Source organism: Cavia porcellus, unplaced genomic scaffold (genome assembly GCF_034190915.1).
Source record: "Cavia porcellus strain 051 isolate PalLab524CR breed Dunkin Hartley unplaced genomic scaffold, mCavPor4.1 scaffold_17, whole genome shotgun sequence".
NCBI classification, from domain to species: Eukaryota; Metazoa; Chordata; class Mammalia; order Rodentia; family Caviidae; genus Cavia; species Cavia porcellus.
Window position 1 is genome coordinate 10,933,232 of NW_026947500.1, and position 21,816 is coordinate 10,955,047.

The window sequence follows — 21,816 nt, forward strand, 5'->3', positions numbered from 1 at the left end:
GGTGTTACAGGAAAGGAATTGCTGTAGAGAGTTTGAGTGATCAAACCGTGTAGAAATCTCATCGATGCTCTATTTAGTCATTCACTTTTCACTCATTCATTCTTTCTGCTAAGGAAAATTATCCTGAATATGGACATGAATAATGCATCCCACATGAGTGAGAGAGAGAAGGAACGAAGAGGCTATGATTATATTACTTCATTGATCAGAAGAGAAAGGCAGAGTCAGGGACAGAGCAAGAGGAAGAGATGAACTAACATGAAGCTGGTGGTTATTTGAGCTGTGTTGTCAAGGTGGAATTTCAATCTGCCAGGGAATAGAACAGAAAAGGCCAGAGCCAGAGGGAACAACTGTGCAGGAAGAGAAAAGTGTCCAGTGCCCAGAGCCCGGGGACACTCATTTGATCTGGGGTGTGTGGGGCCATGTTGAAGTTCAGCAAAAATACAGAAAGAACAAGTCCCAAGGCTCTTTCGTCACATTAAGGATAGTGTGTTCTTTCCTCTAAAACAGTTATTTCCAATTCTGGCTGAGAGTCACCCTTGGGGAGCTTTTGAAGTACACTTCTTGAGGTTGAAATTTTCAGTGCTGTCCAGGGACTGCTGGGACTGAGTGCCACACTGCAAGGTTTATGTTGAAGAGGTTTAAGGAGGGAAATGTCAAGGTCAGTTACATGCTTTCCAAAGAGGGGCCCTCTTTGGAAGATTTGTACAGAGTTGATGGAGAGAGATAAAACCAGGTAAGACATTAACATAGGCTATTAGAACAGCGATTTCAAACTGTGGTTCATCAGAACTATAGTTTTAGGGAGTTTTTACATGAGTTAAAAAAAATTTGCTTTCAATGTGCTTTTTAAAGATATTTGTTTAATTACCATTAAAAAGAATAACTGAGAGAAAATCAAATATGATATAGATTAAATTTTAACACATTACCAATGATTGAATTTATGTTTTCAATTTAATTAAATGAAGATTCTCCATAGGTTTTTATTGCTGATTCAAGCAAGCTATTAAAAACAAGGCAATAGAGTCATCAGACTACAGAACAAATTTTTACAACCACATCAGGGGACACAAGGATAAATGGCAACCTACAAACATAGATTTCAAATATTTTGTATTCTTCAAACTAATTTTTCTCAAACATTGACCTCTTATTTGGTGCCTTTACTTTTTTAAAATTATAAAATACACATAATATAAAATTTACTATGTTAATGATTTTTAAATCTAAGGTTCAGTAGCATTAAGAATATTCACATTGCTATGCAACAGCTCTCTAGAACATTTTTATATTGCAAAACTGAAACTCTGTAACCATGATAGTATGTAACCATTCCTCCCTTCCCTCGTCCCCATCCAAGCCCTGGCAATCAGCATCCTATCTCCTGTCTATGCCTTTTGCAATGCTAAATACCTCATGCAAGTGGAATCCGCAATATTTGTCTTTTTCCTTTTTAAGTGAAAGTTTAATCATTTTAACTAAAAATAGCGTACATAACATACACTCATTGTTAGCCATGACTGGCCTATTTATCTATTCTATCTGTGAGTCTGTCCATTCATTTTGTATTAACACATATTAATTATACATAGTAACAGGTTTCCATGTGATAGTTTCATACATATACCCAGCATGCACTGATCGAATCCAGCCTCAGTTTTTTCACCATCCTCTGACATACTCCGTTCTCAAACTCTAATGATCACTATTCTACCATAACACCTCAGTACATGAATGCTTCTGTTTGAGAACAGTTCAGCTTAAGAACAGAAGCATTTGATAAAATTCTGCTTCCGTTCATGAACAATGCATAAGGTCTTGAACAGGATCATGGTCATCTTCCCCAGAATCATGGAATAAACTAAGTTTGTGAACCGAGGTACCAAAGTACTCTTAGGTCAATTTTTAGTTCATTCAAATGAGAGTATTGGCTTTTGTGTGACTGGCTTACTGGACTTAGCATAATGTTTTCAAAGTCCATCAGTATTATAGGTGTCAGAAGCTCCTTGCTTTTTAAAACTGAATGTTTCATTGTGTATATACCATGTTTTGGTCATCCATTTGTCCATGGGCAGAGATTTGGGCTGCTTCCACTTTTTGGTTACTGTGAAAAGCACCGCTGTAAACACAGACATACAAATATCTCTGTTTTCTGTTCTTTTGTATGCATGCAGTATACCCCAAAATGGAATCACTGAATTATATGATAATTCCTTTTTCTTTCTTTTTTACTTTTCAACTACAGTAAATTCTAACAAATAAAAGTTATGATTTGGGAAGTGTATTCTTAAAATATCTACTTTATAAAACAGAATTATACACAACAATTTATTTCACAAAGGGTAGGGAACAATCTGCTGTCTTCCAGAGAAAGGGAGAAGGAATGGAGAGAGACTTCAGGACTTCAGAGTGTAGAAACCAAGGGCAGAGCATCAGGAGGGGAAAGCAGGGGATTTCATTAAGGTCTGGGGGTTTCTTCTCCTCCTTCAATCACTACTATGGCTTTTTATTTCCTTTTTTTAAAATTTCTACTGTCCAGTTCTATGTATGAAGATAACACAGAACTCGCTGGATAGCATAATCTTGGAGTTGATGGATGTTCCTGCCTACAGTTAACTCAAAGGGAAAGCTGTATAAATATTGCAGAAAAATTAAGAATTATTTTCCTAGCCTCGTCTCAGAAAGGGGCTCTGTTTCTAACTCAGAGTAAAGAAAGTGTAAAGAAGTCCTTCATTCTATTTTGCTTGAGGCCTCATCTCCTTCTGTGATAGTCCAAAAGTTATAGCACCACCAATAAATTCTGTATTGTACTTTGAAAAAAGCAAGTTACCTATGTTTTCCGTATCAGTAAAGAGGGCTTCTATCTGAAGTTGAAAGCTAACAGTAGCACTCTAAAGCAATTAGTTAGGTCCACAAAATAACAAAGGCAACAAAAGAAAAACTGTTATGCAAATATCTGGCCAGTGATTGTCACTCACCCCAAGGAGCCTTCACAAAGAATAGAGGAGAGAACTTGAAGCAGTCCTCTGCCATCCTGAATTATTAGACCTTTTTGTATTCATAAAAGGTTTCTACATGATTTTTTTCTTGACTGACTTTCTTGATATGATAGAGGAAGGAGGCATAAGAAGGATGGGTTGAGGATAACACACTGGCTGCCAGCTGTGCTGTGTGACCAAGGCTTAGACCATAGTGAGTGCTGTGAGACACTTAGGATGATCCTACCAAAGCTCTGGGCATTGCAGACCCGAGGGATAAGAAAGAGTTCTCTAGGTGAAGAGGAAGAGTAGGGACAACAGCATGGGTAGGGCCATTGTGACAGTGGGAATGATTTGCTTAGCAAAAGGCCACTGTCAGGTAGCACAAACAAGCAGTGAGTGAGGTGGAGGTTGCTGAGGTTTTCCCATGATGCCACCTGGAAGGTGAGTTGAACTAGACAGCTGGGGTGACACCAAGAGTTTCTGTTTTTGAACCCCTGAAGAGTGTGCACTTTAAAGAAGCGCCTTGATGACACCAATGTAGCTGGCCTGGAGAGCACATATAGAGAATCTCCAATAAAGAGACTGCATTCAAGCTGGGATTAGAGGCAAGAAAGGAACAGGCCTTCTCCAGAATAATGTTCATTACAGTATGGATCATAACAGAGAGAGAGATGTGGTGACAGCCAGTGACCAAACCCTTAAAACTGATGGTGGCTCATGACTAATTGGATATAGGAAGGATGGGATCTTTACAGTGTGGAGTCAGGATCATGTTACTCACTGAGGTGAAATGGGTGGGTTAATTTATAGCAGAACACAGCAATTAATTGGGTCCTAAAGATTTTGCTTATGAATCTCATAAGTAGAAAGTAATAACCAAATTATGTATTTCAAATGTATGTATCAAACACACATAAAATAAATAATCAAGTGTGTTTTTCAAGAGATTAAAGAAATAGAAAAACGGGCTAAAGACACGGATTAAGGTCTTAGTAAGGTATAGCGTGAGGATTGCAGTATAATGAGCTCCACAGAGACAGCGCCAGGGCAAGTGAGAGCTGGACAGGCCCTGGGCGACTCTGTGCCTCCCTGAAAAAAGCAAATAAACATGGGCAAAGGGGGTTCTAAGAAACAGAGAGACAAAATGTCATCATTTGCATTCTTTGTGCAAACTTGCAGAAGCACCCAGATGCTTCCATTAACTTCTCAGTTTTCTAAGAAGTACTCTGAGAGATGGAAGACCATGTCTGCTAAAGAGAAAGGAAAATCAGAAGACATAGCAAAGGCGGACAAGGATTGTTATGAAAATCTGCAAGGAAGAAACAAGAAGCTCAAGGATCCTAATGCACCCAAGCGGACTCTATCGGCCTTCTTCTTCTGTCCTGAGTATCCAAAAATCAGAGGAGATCGTGCTGGCCTCTCCACTGGTGATGCTGGAAAGACACTGGGAGGCATGTGGAACGATGCTGCAGCAGGAGAAAGGCAGCCTGCTCCTACGGCTGCTTTTCTAAGCTAAGGAAAGGTATGTACCTAAGAAAAAAGTGCCTAAGCTGGAGGAAAAGTCTGAAAAGGACATCAGGCCTGCGGAGCTGGAGGAATACCTGGTGCAGCAAAAAGGGGAGCTGTCAAGGCTGAAAAGGCAAGAAAAAAAGGAAGAGGAGGAAGAGGAGGAAGACAAAGAGGAGGAGGAAGAGCAAGAGAAAGAAGATGAAGAAGATGGTGGTGATGAATAAGTTGGTTCTAGTGCCTTGTTCTTGTCTATAAAGCATGTAACCCCCTGCACACAACTCTCTCCTTTTGAAGAAAAAAATTAAAATGTAAGGCTGTGTAGGATTTGTTTTTAAACTCTACAGTGTCTTTTTTTGTACAGTTAACACACTATCAAATGTATCTTTAGCCAGCCCTGTGCTGGTGGTATTTTCAATAGCCACGACCCTTGCCTGGTACAGTACGGGGGTTGAAAATTGGCATGGAAATTTAAAGCAGGTTCTTGTTGGTGCACAGCACAAATTAGTTGTATACAGGGTGGTAGTTTTTCATCTTCAGTTGTCTGCGATGCAGTTTATGTGAAGTAATTGTTAACTGAATACCCTCTGTAATTGCAAAAAAAAAAAACTACAGCTGTTTTGTTGACATTCTGAATGCTTCTAAGTAAATAAAAAATTGTTATTAAAAAGCCAAAGTGTAGTGTGAGCACAAAGGAAAAAAAGTGGAGCTCTAGAAATGACACAGAAATAACACGTAGATAGAAAGAGAAGTCCTATTTTAAAATTTTGAGGGGAAAAATAATTTAAGGAATAGACAAAGGAGAAAGTCAGAAAAGGAAAGAAAAAAAAAAAAACCAGATGTCCTCAAGGCACTCAGAAGCATCCCCAAATCCAGAGAGTAGATGAGAGCATCCCAGGAGGGAATGTCCTCCAGCGGCGAGAGGAATAACCGGAGAGCTCAGGACATCCCCTAGCTTCAGACACAGTGTGCTGTGACTTCAGGGAAGGGTGTTTTGGGTGAGTGATAAACAGAGTAACTGGATACAGTACAGTGCCAGCATGAGGCTGCCATATTCGGAGCAGCGGAAATTCTCTAAATTGGAAACTCTACAGTTCTCTGGTTTAAGCACCTTAATTTTATGTACATGGATATTTGAAAATGTCATCTCTACGGGAAAGCAACCAGGAAAACTGGAGAGTAAAACTGACATTATACTTGTATTGGCCTAAAAGAAAGAGTGCCTGTGACACAGTTCAAAGCCCCGGAACAAGAGTCTTCACAACAAAACCATCCCGAGGCGACTACAGCAGACTTTTTCAGAATAGCTCAGCAGGTAAAGGCAACATACTCCGCTCACCTCTTTCTCTCAAGAGCATCCTGTTTCTGATCTTTTTCCTCTCATCACTTCCTCAGCATGTCCTCCTTCCCGGTCCTCCTGACCTCAGTAGTCTCAGGCCTCTGGGACTAAGCAAATGGGGATGGTGTTCCTCCCTCAGTGTGGGCACTGATGGGAAGGTAGGTTAAATACATAACTGACATTTAGCTGGAGTGGAGAGTGACTGTGCAAGGGAACAAGACAGAGAAAGTCGGATGTGATACAAATAAATTACAAAATTAACTCCAAAATACAAAAGACTGGACCACAAACACTGGTTAACAGAGCAATATTCAATGCAAAAAACATGCTGAAAGAAGCAATTAAAAGTAATTGACATTTTAGCCAGGACCGTGAATATTTTGTGGTATGCATCCAGCAGCACTTTGAAATGTTTGGAACCCTGTTCAGACCTAGTTTACCATTTGGTTTTAGTTCAAACATTCAAGTATGCTACGACATGTTCTACGGACATTTTTAAAAATGAACTAAGGGAGCCAATGTGGTACATGCCTGTAACGCCAGCTACTTGAAATCCTGAGACAGGATGATCGTAAGTTCCCATCTCAGCTTGTACAATTTAGTCAGACTCTATCTCAAAATAAATTTTTTTAAATGTGAGGGTGTGGCTTAGTGGTGGGAAGCTTGCCTCGCAAGTCAGAGTCCCTGGGTTCCAGTTCAAACATCACACATGCGTGCAAGATAAATAAACGAAAAAAAAAAAAAAACTGAGGTTGACAAGATTTGATTTTTAAAATTCCAGAAGCCTCATTTTAATTATTATCTCTCAGCATTTCCAAATCATTCTTCTGATTTATTAGTGACCACTGATACTGATTTTGTAGCTGCTTGCTATATGAGAAAGCTCAGAACTGAATCCTGTTGCCAGCTAACTTATTTGAAACAAAGTTAATTATTTAATCTATCAGTTTCTCAATAAGTAAGATTACTCCATTTGATTAAATAACCTATGAATCCCTGGCAGGTTTAACAATTTCATAAGCATTATACATTGTACTGGTAACTGTAATATAATAGTTTGTGGCTTGCAGAATCACAAAATGGATGAAAGCTTAGATATTATCAAATCAAACACATGATAAAAAGAGGTCCCAAAAGATTTAATGCTTTGTCTAAAGTTAGACAGATTTTTGGGGGGCTTGTTACAAACTAAATGTTTGTGTTCCCCTGAAATTTGTACTTTGAAAATTGGTAGCATCAGAGTTTTAGTGATTAGGTCATGGGAATCTGTTCCCTTACAAAAGGAGACTGAAGAGCTCCATCTCCCATTCCCTCACGTGAGATCAGCTGCCTGAGCACCAAGAAACGGGCCTTCATCAAATCTGATGGTGCTTTGTTCAAAGACTTTTGAGACTCTGCTACTGTGGAACATAAACTTGTATTGTGCATAAACCACCTAATCCTAGTTAGCTTATTATACCAGCTTATTATACCAGACGAAGATGGGAGCAGGTCCAGAATCAAGTTGAGAATCTGAGCTCTTCCTTCTCCACTTGTGCCTGTTACAGAGAAAGAAAGACAACACTAAAGATTGAGCACAGAAATTTAGTGTGAGTCAGATGTGCAGGAAGAGTGAAATTCAATTAAGATGGGAGCCCTAACACTTTACACATATGAAGTTCTAAGTTAATAATAAATGAAGAAATCAAAAGACAAAAAGGCTGCAGGTATATTATCACCCGCACTGAAAAACTATTGTTTTTACTTACAGAATACTTTTAAGCATCTTCAACCTTCTGGTTACAGCAATCTGCTATCTACTTGTTTTTATAGTGTCCAGTGTGAAAACCACAGTGAGAATCATGTTTTCTCAGTCTTGTGCCGTATGTTATTTTACTGGAGGATTTATACATAACCTGCCAAAGGAGTGACTAAAGTAAATGTGATTATCATTTCTTTCAGCATTAGTCCATCAGAGTCTATGCAGGTGCCTTAGTTACTTTTGTCTCTCCTTGTTGAGACAAAATACCTGATGCCCAAAACTAGGGAAGGAAAAATTTATTTCTTACAATTCTTGGAGGTTTCAGTCCATATTCAGCTGGCTGCAAGGCAGGGTGGCGTGGCTGGGGGGCAATTGTTCATAGCAGCCACAAACAGCAAAAGTGTGAACCATGAATGAGAGAAAGACACACCTTCTCCCCACTCACTGTATGTTGCTCTGTATGCTACTGCTATACTGTATGCTGCTCCACCCCCGGGCGGTACAGCACTCACACCACCGATCCCAGTGCCAGTAGATTCAGCCACATCCATGATTGCATGAGGCTTGGGGGAAGGCCACACAAACCATAGCAGCAGGAGAGCTGTGCATGTGCATACTCACATGCATTCACTAATTCATGTTTCAGGCTTCTAACTGGTTATCATAAATAATGAGAATGAAGCATCAAGAAGCATCCATAATTCCTCAAGTCAAAAATAGTAACAATGTAACATGAGTAATCTCCTCCTCTCCTGTACACAGCCCTTGAAAACTGAATTTTCTTTAAAAAGAGAGAAGGAAAAGAGCAAATCAACATGCCTGGAACCCATGTACTCATTCAGCTAAGAAGGGTGCCTTTGTCTGTGGTAATACTAGGGTTTATGTTAAATAAAATCTTATTATTTTGGAGACTTAGAAATTGCAAATGAGTAGCCGAGTTTAAAAACATGGGTCAATGATACACATCATTTTACACAAACATGAAAATACACACTGAGTGCAAAGAAAATTATGGATAGTCACAGGATGGAGAGGCTTAGAAGTAAAACCAATAAATGAGAGGAGAAAATTAAATTCAAACTTCAAAAGGAAAGTAACGGGCATTATAAATATATAGGGGAAAATCGAACTTCCATGGAATTTTTTAATCCAAGAAGGAAAGTCAACAGAATGCAAAATCATTTTATAATTTTATTCACAGGCTGGTAAAAACTATTTTTAATCTAAAAAGGCATAAAACTTTCTGTTTTCTCATCAAAGCATTCGTAAAATACATAGAGAGTAGGTTTTATAATCCCCATTTCATAGATGGAAAAATTGAAAAAGAGAGTAACTTTGATGATACACCTTCAGCTTCATGCCAAATCATTTGTGACACTGGAAAATGAGGACTGTGTATCTTATCTCCCAACCTGTTCTTTTTCTCTAGAGTAAGCTAAGAACGAATGGCCAGAGAAATAATTCCATTTTCTGTTGGGTAGAAGTTTAAGACTAGGTGGCTATCCCTCTGTTCCCTAGAAAATTTGGCATTAGAGAGGAAGAGTTTTTACTTTCATTTTGGTATTTAAGATGATCGTGTGCATGTGTGTGTGTGTGTGTGTGTGTTACTTTTAAATAACACAAAGAAAAAATTCTCAAATTCCTATCACTCAAAATTATTTTTCAAATGTGAGAAATTTTTCTAATTATATTTGTTAACTTGCTTAAGTCTTTGCACTATACTAAAGAAATATTATTTTTAATTTAAAAATTGAAAATACAAAGTTGCAAGCTTTTAAATCACCCTCAGGAAAACTCAGTATCTAGAGGCAATCTTCCCAAACATTGAGAAAACATAATCTTGATATGTTTCCATACATCTATGACTACAGAAGAGAAGATGGGAAGTAGAGATGTAGATTTTTAATAAAATTCTAATTACTTTGATAGTAATTTAAAATAATGATAGTATTTTAAAGTAAAGTGGTGAATTTGATTTCATTTCCTATAGATTGTACAGAAGCAAAGGTAAAGACATATACCTACAAACCCAGCACTCTGGGCAGCTGAGACCCAAAGTTTTAGCCCAGTCCAATCAACTTTGAGGCTTTGTCTTAAAAAACAAAAAGAGCAAGGAACTTAGTCCAGTAGAAAGGCCTTAGGATCAATCCCCAGTATCACAAAAACTAAACTAAATTCATCTAAAATTGGGTAAGACTCAATACAAATTCAAATTCTTACTTTTCCACAATATTTTTACATATTTGTCTGGGAGATGCAGCTTTGTGGTAGATCATTTATCTAGCATGTAGGAATCACGGGGTTTGATCCCCAAAACCAAAATTGTAACTTTTTTGATGTGTTTCACTGCAACTTTTCACCTAGCCATTGTCTTCAGCTGGAGTAGCATCCTCATGATACTGTACTGCACTTCTTAGGGTTACCTTGACAATATTTTCTTTCCCGAATCATTTTATTTTATCCTCAGAACAACTGACTACAGCACATGTGTGCTGAAACACCAGCCTTTAATGCTTGTCTGACCTCCTCCTGTTTCAAGACAAAGAAAACCAAGAGCACACTTAATAGAAGGCCTGGACCTTCATTCTGGCATCCAAAGAACAAGAATGGGGACTTTTGAGATTTTTCTTTCATTCTCTTTATGCCTCCTCTCACAACAAGTGAGAAACGGAGTGAGAAAAAGAGAAGCTATCTAGGGGCTGGTGATTTAGCTCAGCGGCATACGTGCCTGCCTTGCAAGCAGGCAGTCGTGAGTTCGATCCCTGGTACCGGTAAAAAGGAAAAAGAAAAAAAAAAAAAAAAGAGAGAAGCTATCTGTCAGAAATCTACTTTTTAAAATGAAAGCTACCAAAAGAAGAATCTGAAAAAAGCTTACAAAAACTCAATGTCCCTTTCATATGTATCTTAGCCTTCCTAGTTTTTAATAACCATATCCTGACATAACTTATTCTCTTCTGACTTTAGTCTTATATAGAAGAGAGGCAAAGGGCATTAAAGAAAAAATTCAAATAGGGTTGTCTCAAAGGGAAGGAAAATATTTTTCATCCTATATGCTCTATGTATCAAGTTCTATCACACATATCTCCTTTAGTCCTGATGACAAAATAAAATTATTTTCCCAATTTAAGAATAAGAAACTAGGACCTGGGAGGGAGATGACCTGTCCAGGAATATACAATCAGTAGTTGAACCAAAATTCGATGTCTTAAAAAAATTTCTCTAACATCAGAGTGAGAGAACAGACAGTCATCATGAAGTCATTCATTGCATACATTGGTAGCCAGGAGTCACACACAGTTTATGTTCCAGGGACAGAGTAAAGCACTGCATGGCCCCTGACTTTGGAGGTTTGCAGTCTAGAGCAAGAAGGAAAGTGAGGCTAATGGGCCAAATATGCAGATTTGGCAGATCCAGAAAGAACTGCAAATGACACCATACTTTCCATAGAAGACCCAAAGAATTCCAGCCAAAAAAGCCTTAGAAAAAAATAACTAACTTCAACAATATAGCAGGACATGAAGTCAACAAGAATCCCAACTGTACAGGAATAACAAGAATCAATAAATAGAATTATGTCAAACTTAAAAGCTAATGCATAACAAAGGAATTAATAAGTAAATAGAAAAGACAGACTACAGAATGGGAAAAAAATTTTGCCAGCTATGCCTAAGACAGAGGATTAATATCTTCTAGAATAAAGAACTCAAAAAATATAGACCACCTAGAGTAAAAGACCCAATCAAGAAATAGATAAGTAAGGTGAATACACAATTCTCGGAAAAAGTACAAACGATCAGCAGACATTTACAAAAATGTTTAGTTTTTCTGTCCATTAAAGAAATGCAAATTAAAGCAGTGCAATAATTCTCTCTTATGCCAGAAAGAATAGCAATCATCAAGAAGTCAAAGACAAATTCTGGGGTGTCTGCAATGATAAAAAAAAAACTTCTTACATTTTTTGAATATAAACTAGTACAGACTATGAGAATTAGGATGGGGATTTCTCAAAGAACTAAAATTACATATCCCATATGATCCAGCTATTCCTCTTCCATGTATTTCCCTAAATAGTTAAAGATATCAAACCACAGTAATACATCCATAAAAATATTCAAAGTAGCACAATTTATGATAGCTGAATCCTGGAAGCAGCCTGTATGCCCTTCAACAAACAAATAGATAAAGAAAATGTGGTATCTATATATAATGGAGTGCTACTCAGCTGTAAAGAAGGATAGATTCAAGACATTTGTAGGTAAATGAATGCACCTGGAAAATATTGTGTCTCTCACTGGAGTAAAGTAGAAACAAAGAACATAATAAAGGATAGAGAGAAGGAAACAAGGGGATAGATTTGTTGCAAATGGGAAGGAGACCAAGGGCAAGGAGAGAAGAGATAGTAAGAAAAACTAAGTTATGTCATGGGCACAAATGCACTAACCTTAGCAAATGCAAACAGTATACATGTGCCATAGGTAAGAGTTAATAATAACAACAGGAATGAAGTTGGGGAAAGAGAGTTTAGAGGCAGAGTATGGGAGGGAGGTGGCAAGGGGAAGGAATTATAAAAAAGAACCATATTATGTATGTGCACTGACTCTCCAAGATGAATGTAAGCCTCATGTATTACTGTGAACATGCATTAATAAAATAAAACAATAAAACATAACCAAAATAACTGAACTCAGGTACTAACACAAACAGAAAGACTTTCTCTAATTCACTCAATACCAAACTTATTAGAGGATGGAAAAACAAAGCTCAAAATGATTAAACCTGAAAATCTAAGGCCAGTCCACAGTTATATAAAGAAACAAGGGAAACATCTTTTCCCTGAGAGGAGAGGAGACACTCTCGGAGAATTTTATGAGAGGAGAAAAGAAACAATGATCCTCATTTATTGACCACCTGCCATATCCTTATACTGTTTTTAGTGCATTCATGTGTCGTGTTAGTCTTCTCAACAGAGCTCTCATTGACTCATTTTATGGATAGAGAACCTGAAGTAAGTTCCTATAGGGGGATGATTGCATTTTATGGTATGATCCTGTACTTGATACTACACAGCCCTTAGAAGAATATTTTTGAAGATTTTTTAATGGACATGACATTATAATGAAAGTGTGTAAGAATTAAGCTCTCGATTTCCATATATACAACTTGAAAAAATGTCAAATTCTAGCAGTAGAAGTAAGGATAATTTTTATATTCATTCATGTATAGTTTTTAAATTTAAGAAAACTAAGTATTATTTTCTTTTGGAGAAAAAGTTATGTACAGAAAAAATATCTTTGTCTATTAAGGATGCTGTAACAAAATACAATAAGCTGGGTGGCAAAAAAAAAAAAAAAAAAAAAGATTACTTCTCAAAGTTCAGGATTCGGGGAAGTCTAACACCAAGGAATTGGCAGATTCAGTGCCTGGGGAGGAGGACCTGCTTCCTTGTTCATGGAAGATGTCTTCGTTCTGTTTCGTTGCAGACTTTTCCAAGTTCTCTTTGATAAGGGCACTAATTTCAATCATGAGCTCTCCATTCTCGTGACCTAAAATCTCCTAACAGTATCCACGGTTAACATTTCAACATATGAATTTTGCAGAGCCAGAAGCTAACAAAATAGTACAGAATTTCAAAGAAAGGGAAAATAACATTTGATAAAAAGATAACATTTGATACAAACCTTAAAAGACAGATTGGAGTCCCGCATGCCATGACTAGATAGATACTAGAGAGGCAAGAAAGATCCGCTCCAGGCAGAGAAGGACAGAGTAAGATTAATAAAAGTTTTGGGGCACATTAAAGGAAGCAAAGAAAAGACCCATAGCAGATGAAAGCCTGAATGGAAATGCCCAGATATGTCTTAAAAGTTCAGAGTTTATTTCATAATCAACAGTAAACTTTTGAAAGTTTTAGGTGGGGTAACGCTATGGCCAAAGGAATGATTTAAGATATTAATCTACCAGGAATATGCAAAATGAATGAAAGATGAAAGAGTGTAAAAGCAGGAAGAATAATTACAAAGTCATTAAAGTGAATTAGCCCTACAGCAGAGACTTGAACTTACACACTGGCGGGGCAATGGCGAGGGAGGATCGTGCCGGGGGAGTTCTCCTCCCTGCTTCTCCAACCCAGCCCAGCCCTGCTCCTCTTGCTCTCCGCTCCTGGAAGAAGCCATGCTCATCACTGCTCAGAGTCCTTCCACATTCTGTACCCTGCACATCCTGCCCTGATCTCTGTTCATTATTTCATTCTTTGGGTCTCATTTTCAATATTTCTTCCGAAAATGTTTGCCTACATAAGCCAGTTGGCTAGGTCTTATAGTTTTACTACTTTGTAGTACCCTGAACCTTTCTTCATTCCACGTACCATAATCAATAGCTAATACTTACTGGGCTTATCAGTTATTTTATTTTACAAGTATTATTTCATTTTATTCTTAAAACAGTCCGATAATAGTACTAATATTAATGTTCTGACTTACCTAGATATACTAGTTCATAAAAGGAAGGTAATTTAATATAACTATTAAGCATAAATCTAAACAGATTGGATACTATTACTACTGACTCATTGCACTTATTAGCTGTGTGATCTCTAGAGCAAAGTCATTTAATCATTCTGAATCTCCATTTTCTCATCTGTAAAATGGGATGATATCCAGCCTCTCTTACATGAAAAAAGAGTGATACAGACTAAGTGTAATGTATTTGATGATGTGATAATTTAGTACATGATAAGTTGTTTGAAACTTACTTTTCCACTTGTTCTGTGAAAGCACACATCCTGTTCATAAAAGGCAGACAGATTTGGCCATCGTGTCACCATATAATCATCATCACCACCATGATCGTGTCATCATTATCACATCACCATCAACACCATAATCATCATCATCCCATCATCCCCATCATCATCATCATCATCTAGCATGCAGACAGTGAGGACTTGATAAGTACCGAATGAATAAACAAATGAAAAGCTGAGTGCATGAATCTTACCATCTCATACAGCTACATATACAGAATACTTCCAGATGTTTAGTGCCTGTTTCATTATTTTATTTAATTTTAACTATATATTCAAATAATCAATATTTCCATTTTTCTTTTGAAAATGCAAAGCCCCCCCCCAAAAATCATTTACTTAAGGTCACATAGCTAAAAAATGATAGAGCCAAAGAAGAACCTCTTAGACTGTCTGAAGATGGAGATACTCTAAAGTTAACTTAGGTGACAGTCACCACAGGCAGGATTGATCTAGTCAGCATCCATTATCTTCTCCAGAGTTGACTTAAGTCTGAGCCCTGATCTTGGTGTGAATGCTAAAAAGTTCCCTGATTGCTGCTTCAGCTAGTTCAGTGGGCTTCTATAGAGCACTGGCTGGTCCCTCCTATTTCAGATACCTCCTACACACCCCACTGCCTACTCCAAATCTGTGTACAGCCTCACTAACCACTTACAGACCCCTCTGCCTGCTCCAAATCATATTACAGCCTCACTAACCAAGCCTGACACCAACCAAGAGTACTTTCATGGCCCATCACAAGTGATTTCTTGGTTGGATATGAAAAGAAAGAGATTAAATGAAGTAACTAACTTTCAAGCCCGGTTTACCAGGAGAATGACACAAATACAAATTAGCCAGTTTGGAAAGAGTCTGAGGGAACACAGAATCAGTTCAACATTAGACATGTCAAGTTCAAGATGCCAAGGAGACCCTAAGCAAGCGGCACATGGAAATGTGACTCACACTTAGGAAAAAGGTAGAAGCCAAGATAGAACTGAAGGAGTCCTGTCTGCAAAACGAACGGCCACAGATAAAGTATTCAAATCTTGCAAGATATCATTTGGGGGACCTTTTCAAGTGTTTGGTGGTGTCCTGGCACCCCAAAGAGCATGATTGGCTGTGTCCTGATGCCTGGGCCTGAGTCTCAGACCCTGTTTCAAACAGCAGCACAGAGCCACACTTACCCAGATCTATGTTGAATGCCAGAGTCTGTCTCATTAAAATTTTTACTCTTAATAGACATATTTAAAGCACTAGTTTCATATATACTCTGTCTGTCTGTCTGTCTGTCTGTCTCTCTCTCTCACTCTCTCTGTCTCACTCTCTCGCTCTTGCCCTATCCTGTTACCACAGCCTTTTACAGCATCTCTCTGCCCTCACACAAGTCTATGACAGGGAGAAGTCGTTAACCAGTATTTAAATTGTGATAAGTGGGCAAGAACTTAGCCCCAGTGACTCCGGCTGAATGATATTCAGGGTGTGATAGACTCAGGTGTGATTTAGAAAATATTTTGATTCTAGAGTAGTTCCAGTTCAGTGGTTCAGTTACAAATGCAAACTGGTTCACTAGAGTTTAACGAGTTTTTTTTAATTTCTCAGTTCAGTGGAGAATGAAAACAATAACATTCAGCAAATATATTTAATACATTCCATGTTTTTGCTCATCATTCTGCACTCCATCAATTTCTCCGACTGATATTGGTGTACCAGATATCAAGTCTCCATTTAAAAAGGCATCAGAACCATTCTTGCTATGGATTTGCCCCCAGTTAGCCCTTTCCTTGTGTGGTGGTTGAAGCCAAGGTGTAATCTCATAGGGAAAATACCTGCCCAAGAGTTGTTGCAGAAAGGTGCTAAGCAGAGGATGCCTTAAAAACAACAGTGCCACAGGGAGGAGAAATTACTCAGACACAGCTGCCTCTGACAGCACCGCAGGTTTCATGCAGATTATCACCTCCCTGGTGTTGCCTTCTAGGCCCAATTTCCACAGCCACAAGCTACACGTGGCCTCTAATCCATGGGAGACTCGAGCAATGTCAGGGTATGCTCAACAAGTCAATTGGCAGTGTCAAATGTAAATGACCAGTGGTAATCACATGGGGCAGATCCTAGCCTTCCCTTAGCTGAGCCTCCAAAAACTAAAAGGGGGAGGGGAAGAGAGAAAAAAGAAGGAACGAAATAGAGGAAGAGAAGGGAAGGGAAGGGAAGGGAAGGGAAAGAGAAAGAAAATGAAAAGAAGTCAACTTATTAAAAACTATCTCTCTACCCAATCCCATAGTCTCAGATGCTGAAAACAGGAAGATCTCAAGTTTGAGCCCAACCTGGAGAATTTAGTGACTTCATGAGACTTTTTGTCTCAAAATAAAAAACAAAAATAGGTTAAGGATGTAGCTCATTGTGGATGCCCTGGGTATAAACCCCAATACTGTAGGCAAAAAAAAGTTTTAGTATTATTTTGGATTTGGGGGAATATACAAATGTATTTTTTTTTTTTTTTTTTTTTTTTTTTGCAGTTACAAAAGGTACCTAAGACAGTCACTGAATTCCCTATGGAAAATGTATAATCCTATATAGAGTAAAATGTTTCCCACAAATATACTATTAGAATAGTATGTTATTCATCAAGTGTGATCCATTTGACCTTTATGTTAGTAATTTCCATTAAATCTTAAATATAGGGTTCTTTGAAGGATTCGATCTATTCTATTTCTTTATCCTTAGAAATACATCTATTTGGAAGATAATGAACAGTAGCTGCCACAAAGGAAGTGATGAATCATTACATGATGTAGAACAGTGTGAAAGTGGGAAGGAAGATAAGACGTGAAGTCAGACACCCTGGGTTCAAATCCTAACACTTTACCTACTTAGTACGTAGCTTTGAGCCACTTTACTGTCTGAGCTTCTTTCCTTCTCTGAAAAGCAGATTGTCACAAGAACTAAAAGTGATACTAGGCCCCCAGACCTGGCACAGAGAACATGATTAATATGCATTTCCTCACTTTTTCTGCCATTCTCATATAAATCAGGGGCCATCTGTTTGTGCCCCCCCCCCAAATGTATCAACTGCTAAAGAGAAATCCTCCTTGATATGACCTAACCTACAAAATAAGATTAGAGCCTGCCACAAATATTAGTATTCTGTGGACATCCCTCCATCTCATTTATCAGACCATGAAATAGGCCCAGAAAAAAATGATTTTTTAAAAAAGAAACTAAGAAAGGCAACTATTTTGATGGGTGTCCAGTTGAAAGATGGTTTCAGAATGCTCTGGTGCCTGAGTTCACCTTAGCTCACCACTGAAGAAAGTGGAAAATAAAGAAAAATTCTTCTGTAAATTTCTGTCCCTGGAAATTTATGCTTAGGTAATGTAAAAGAGCTTGCAAAAAAAACAAAGGACAAGGCCAGGGATATAACTCAGTGGCACAAGCATCTGCCTGCAAGTGCAAGGTTGTGAGTTTGATGCCTGGTACAAAAAAAAAAAAAAAAAAAAAAAAAAAAAAAAAAAAATCAAACAAACAAACAAAAAAACCAAAGGAGACCCAAGGATCAGAGCAACCTGGATTTAAACACTAGTTCTGCTGAGAAAGTTATTTATGTTTCAGAGAGTTAGCCTCTCATCTGTAAAGTAAAAATTATAACAAAGTCTTCTTCATGGAGTAGTTGGAAAATTAAATCAAAGAATGTAAACAAGTGCCATGGGACATGAGAAGTGTTCAACAAGTGACTGTTATTGATTCTTACAGCCACAGTATCTCACAATGACCAATGACAAAATTCAAGATTATGAAAGCAATATCTGAGAGCGAATGTCTATGACTCCTATGAAAAATAATCAAGTATAATGAATGCTATTTGATTGATAGGCTCATTGAGGTTTAAAAGCTTGAATTTGTTGGATTATTTTCAAACTTTGATTTCATTTTCTCTCTGTTAAAAGCTGCAACTTCTGAACTGACCAGACAGAAAAGTTGAAATTCTTAGTATTCATTTATGATAGTCCTTATCTTTTGGTTATATGCTAATAGTTTCTGTTGAATCTATAACTACAAAGAAAACACTAAAATCAATTTATACTATATTATTCCATTCTCCTTTGGAAAGGAAATTAGAAGTCCAATTGTCTGGCTTAGACTATCCACTTACTGAATTAGAGTAAACACTGGGTCGGAGGACATTTTTTTTTAACTGGTTCAGAGCCTCATTTCCAGACTGATATTGAAACACAAAACCTCCAGTTCTTTCTAAAAATGGAACTTTCATATTTCTTCTCATAAAGCTATCAGAGAAATGATATTTCATCTTGACTTCTTTCACTTTTGTAATAACATTCTGCATGAAACTTCCCCTAATGTTCACTGACCTTCTCCACTTTGTCCATGAAAACCTTTCGTTAATATCTTTCGTCACGGTGACCATTTGATTTACACAGACAGGTGGGAAAGAGCAGACCTACAGCTGCTGATTGCGATGCTCTGTCGCCACCTGTACTTTATGAGCCATTTCATCCTTGATTATGCTAATCTTACAACATTGTATTTGAACAAATTGTTGCCTCTCAGACTAAGCATATTATGGAGACAGCAAGCGATGCAATCAAATATTCTGTTCTTGCATTTCAGTCACTAATTTTCCAAAGACAAGCCAAGAATATAAATTTTGATGGAAGAGAAAAGTGAAACTTGAACATCAAAAGTGTTTAAAAGAATCTGTAATTGTGTGAAACTGAATAGCATGGACCTTCTGGCGAATGCCAATGAGTGCAAACTAACCAATTAGTCTAGTTTTAACTAAGAAAATGACTTATCTCTAAATTGGCAGTACTTTCTTCCCTTCTGTGTACCAACCTCTCTAAATACTCCTTTCTGAAGTTCTGCTAAGTACTTGATGCTGCAGAAAGCGGGATTAAACACAGTAAGTCAAGAGCACTTGGCTTTCCTCTGTGAGTATTAGACTATTCCCACTCGATTTTGAAAGTAAATATTTCTTGGACAGAAACCCTATAAAAGGAAAAACAATGATCCTAGTTTCCACCACCTAAAATGCATTTAACTTATCATTTAACTTCCTATAACACAGAACATGAACTGGAGAAAATGTGATGGACCTACTAGAGAAAATGGACTGGCCAGTATGTCTAAGGTTAGAGAAGGAGCTTTGATGATTGTGTGATAGTTGTATTCCCAAGGAATTACAGTCTAAAGATATACATAAAATGATAGGGACTTTTGTAATTATCCAGTACAGGTTATGATTCAAAATATATCAAAGACTCATTCTTGGAAGGTGCAACTGGATAAAGAAGCCATGTAATACTATAGGAGACACAAGCTTCAAGTTGAGAAACACTGCAACTTGCTGTATTTGGAAAAGGGAACATCATTCTAGGAAGAAGAGACAAGTAAATGCCTAAGTCTTTCATAGTATTATCATTGCAATTATCTGAAGACAATTTTTCCAACTGAGTGTATATTACAACTTTTATATTACAATCTGAGGAAACAGACACTCAATTTTGAATTGTTCATGGCCCAAAATATGGCATACTTTCATTATAAGATCTTTGTCTACTTAATAATTTCCCCATACAAGTACAGTATGTACTAGTTTAATTGAGGTAAATTTTATTAACTGAAATTAATGTGGGTAATGCATACTTTATTCAGATTATTCGTAGTCTCCAATAACTGTAATTACATGATTCCTAATCATCTGCATTGTATCCCTGAATTCTTTATGTCAGGACCCAATTAGCTTTCCATACCTGTATTCTTCAAGCTCCTTTCTGCCTTTTTTTCACCCAGTCATATTGAACTATTCACTGTTTTCTGTCTGGGGTTCTAAATTTTCCCACATTTATGCATCTATTCATACTACTTTGTCTCCATGGATCTGTTTAACATAAACAGTGGGTGCTGTGTGTATGAAAAGCAGAGATGAACAAAAAAACGTTCTTCTGGAAAAATTAGTGGACAGAAGGGCTGATCTCTCCTGAAAAGCGGAGGGACTAGTAAAGGGCAAATGCCTTAGCAAAAGTCTAAGAGGGTGGGCCAAATGTGAGAAAATTCAAAGTACCGGACTTCCCCATACGGTGACATCTTTCTTGAGGATAATTGAGGCAGCTTCTATTCTTTATAATCATGCTATGAAATCCAGTTTCCAGCTTTGTAGCAAGAGAGATGGCAGCACGAAGCACACCATTCTCTCTGTATTTCTTATGTTACTCAGTTTTCTGTCTTCTTCCCACATACGAGGGCAGAAGTCCTCTGTGTGATGCTGAATTCAAATTCATGTGGGGAATGGGACCTAAACTTCAAACTCTAAGCAAAATCTTCCACTACATTAGTAGCCTCTGTTCTTAAGATCCGAATTTCTAGGCTACTTCTTAGGAAATTTTCTTTAAAGACTACCAGCTTCAGAGTTTCAGGAACAAAAGTATGTTTATTATGAAAAACAATCTGTGTGAAACTCTTTTTTGAGTCATGCCCAGTATATAGGTTTTGTTTAGAAGCAAAGAAACAACTCAAAAGTTTAATTGAACCATACAGAATAATAAAGCTCCATGTAACATTACTTTTTTTTTTATTTTAAAGAGAACAAAGCAGATCAGAACAAAACAATGCATTCAACACAGGATTTCAAAACAAGACAACAGGAAATCAACAGGGGTTACCATAATGTCTCTTGTTTTCTTCAAAATAGTTGTCCATATCTTTATGCACAATGGATTCCAACAAGACAAAAGTAGTATAAAACCATTCAAAACAAAAGAATGAAAATATTTCAGGCTTTCAAAATAAGACAACAGGAAAATCAACAATGACTACCATAATGTCTCTTGTTCTCTTCAAAATAGCTGTCTATACCTTCACACATATTGAAATTAAATAATACAAAACAGACTAAAACAAATCAAAACAAAGATTAAAAGCATTACGGGATTTCACAACAAGATGATAGGAAATCAACGATGGCTACCATAATGTTTCATTTTCTTCAAAGAGCTGCTCATACCATCACACATAACAAAATCAATTCTTATGAACTCTTTAGGACAAGTTCTAGGCATATATAAACCTATACATGTACATCTATCCTTTCTGTATTAGAGGAAGAAAACAAAACATTACAAGAATAACAAGAAATAAGAAACAACAATAACAAAGAGCCCAAAACAATGAAAATATAGGCATTCAAAGATGATAAGGTTGTTGTATTGCATAGTTATTTTCAAAAGAGTTACTCAGATTACCAGCTATAAACATGCAAAATTGATCTAATTCTATAATGTTAACTGTTTTGTTCCAAAAACTAATAAAATTAATAGCACAATCATCTTAGCTATCTTAAGTATATATATGCAAATTTGTATTTTTTCTTTTCCCTTCTTTTCTGCTTTTCCATTATTTTTTACCCTTTGAGCAGTTTTTTATCCTTTCTCAATATTTATTGAAGATTTTG

General features: G+C 37.2%; 1 protein-coding gene and 1 pseudogene across 1 annotated transcript in view; both read left to right on the forward strand.

Annotated features, from left to right (window-relative positions):
- The window catches only part of Kcnmb2 (potassium calcium-activated channel subfamily M regulatory beta subunit 2), a 248,514-nt gene that overhangs the window by 53,428 nt on the left and 173,270 nt on the right, over positions 1 to 21,816 (forward strand). The gene's annotated exons all lie outside the window — the stretch shown is intronic.
- Positions 1,262 to 12,904, forward strand: LOC100734240 (putative high mobility group protein B1-like 1; annotated as a pseudogene).